Source organism: Eurypyga helias, unplaced genomic scaffold, assembly GCF_000690775.1.
Source record: "Eurypyga helias isolate BGI_N326 unplaced genomic scaffold, ASM69077v1 scaffold6120, whole genome shotgun sequence".
In the NCBI taxonomy this organism is placed as follows: Eukaryota; Metazoa; Chordata; class Aves; order Eurypygiformes; family Eurypygidae; genus Eurypyga; species Eurypyga helias.
In genome coordinates this window covers 2,603-5,204 of record NW_010226239.1, presented here as the reverse complement: position 1 = coordinate 5,204, position 2,602 = coordinate 2,603, and positions in this window count along the sequence as shown.

Below are 2,602 nucleotides of genomic sequence, written 5' to 3'. Positions count from 1 at the left end.
GTAACTCTGACACTTCAGAGTGAGTTTGTCTTTTTCAGGGCAGCTGATCAGACGCCCTGTGCAAACTTTGGAGCCCGCACACGGTGCTTTCACCTTTGCAGGACCAGGGTAACACGTGTAAGGCCGAGAACCTGCCCGTCTGCACCTGGTGTGCTCCACAGGCCTGGGAGCTAAGACAAGGCGCCCTCTGCCACCTCTGAGCTCCTGAAAGGCACCGCTTACCCACAGACAGCCTCTTGCTTCTGCAGGCACCTGGGTCTGTCCTGTCAGCCCACTTTAACAGAACCTGGGGATGCCGCTGTGTCACGCAGTTCTGCTTCAGGGCATGCTGGCTCTGCCTTCTGCCCTGGCATAACGCCTGCTTTTCCCTGACTTACCAAAGACACAGCAGCACCCCTTCCAATATGCTGGAGACAGCTTGGCTTTCCATGTTCGTATCAAGACCCCGGGCTATCGGGGAGTGTCAGGAACAGTCTTTTTGTAGCTCCAAAAAGTACACAAGTTTCTTTTTCTGTATTATTGCCTGGAACAGCAGTATCTTTAAACCGGAAGGGTGAGCACTGGCAATGCCAGAAATTTGAGTTAAAGATTAGAGAGGCAGAAACACTGGATTTGCAAACTAATATCTGGAATGTGGGTATTTCCCATTTGCTTCCTTTCAGACTCAGCTTTCATCAAAAATCGATGAACTGGGGCCTTTCATAACACAAGTTACCGGTGAAGAACTGATGGCGTGCACCAGCCTCAGACAGGAATCGCAAAGAGTCGGTTTTTAAACGTCCCTTTGCTTGGTGACTTCTCCATCTCACACATCCCTGGTATAAAAGCAGTTTACTCTTCGGAACTTGCGTGATGTAAACCTGACGTTTGTTCCTAAACAGGCTGCCACAGTCTTTATTTTAGGCACCTGCATACCCATTTTGTTTGCACCCATATTTTGTTTGCACCCATAGTTTCAAACATCATGCTCACCATCTTGAAAGTTTGGTGGGGTTTTTTTTGTCGTTGTTTTCCTCCTCCAAAAAGTATTTTAAGTCATCTTTGCTTGCATTAATACCATTTTAAATGTTCATATGGCTTCGGTGCTGCCAGAAAAAATTAAATCATACCAATTGTTGTATTGAGGAAACAAAGTTAAAGGGGTGTAGTAAAGATAACACTGAAATCAACAGTCCTGCTTTTTCTTGGAGTAAGTTTAGGAAGCAGAAGTTAAAGTAACTTTTGAAACAGCACATTAACAAAATGCATCATGTGTTATTTTTATGTCATTTGTTTCCTGGCTGGAAACACTATGAAGGTTTTTTGTCCAACTAAACATTTGATGGGCAGGATTGATTGAGCCCACCAAAAACTGGTATTTGTAATAAAACTTAACGCCACTCAAGATGACATTTGTTAACATCGTTATAATTAGCAATGTAATGAAAAGTGCCTGTGTTTGCTCAGAAACAGGCTTCTTGGCTCTTAAAGTAGGAAGCTCTTTACTATGACTTCAGTAAGAACAGGCTTCTGAAACTCCATGCTTTTAGCTGAATATGTTGAGTAAGGTCCATTTAAAGGAAGACCTTGCTTTCAGACTACCATGATGCCAGTGCTGCCTGCTCAGCCTGGATTTTCTCATTCAACAACAGGATCCCTAGCAGTAAGATTATGATTTCCATAACAGACAACATCCCTCCCCTTGCAGGGATTAGGGGTTTAGCTTTAGGAATATGGATATCCACAGTGCTATGGTAGCAGGTGGTCTGTAATTGTCACTCAAGCCTAAATGTTGGATACAACTTCTGATGTTTCCTTTATGAATCTAGCCTCAAAACTCCATTTACGCAATACAAGATTGAGATCTGTCTCTTCTGAACTGAGTCAGTATTATTCCTGTTTTACAAATGATGAAAATTCAGGCTCAGGGGAGACAGAGATAGCACCTGAAGACTTTCCAACCATAAAAGTAAGAGCTTTGTTTTGTACAACAGGATTCCTACTTAGAGGAACCCTGTCTTGCTGGTTTCCAGAAAGAATCACAGACTGGTTTGTGTTGGAAGGGACCTTAAAGATCGTCCAGTTCCAACCCCCCTGCCATGGGCAGGGACACCTTCCACTAGACCAGGTTGCTCCAAGCCTCATCCAGCCTGGCCTTGGACACTTCCAGGGATGGGGCATCCACAGCTTCTCTGGGCAACCTGTCCCAGTGCCTCACCACCCTCTCTGGGAAGAACTTCTTCCTGATGTCCAGTCTAAACCTCCCCACTTTCAGTTTAAACCCGTTACCCCTTGTAAAAAGACACACACACCCCCAGCTTTCCCATAGCCCATTCAAGCACTGGAAGGTGCTATAAGGTCTCCCCGGAGCCTTCTCTTCTCCAGGCTGAACACCCCCAACTCTCCCAGCCTGTCCCCAGAGCAGAGGGGGGCTCCAGCCCTTGCAGCATCTCCATGGCCTCCTCTGGACTCACTCCAACCGGTCCATAACAGGTCCATGTTGTCCTTATGTCGTCTTCAGAGCTCGACACAGGACTGCAGGTGGACTCACTCCAACCGGTCCATATCAGGTCCATATCGTCCTTATGTTGGCTTCAGAGGTCAACACAGGACTGCATTGGGG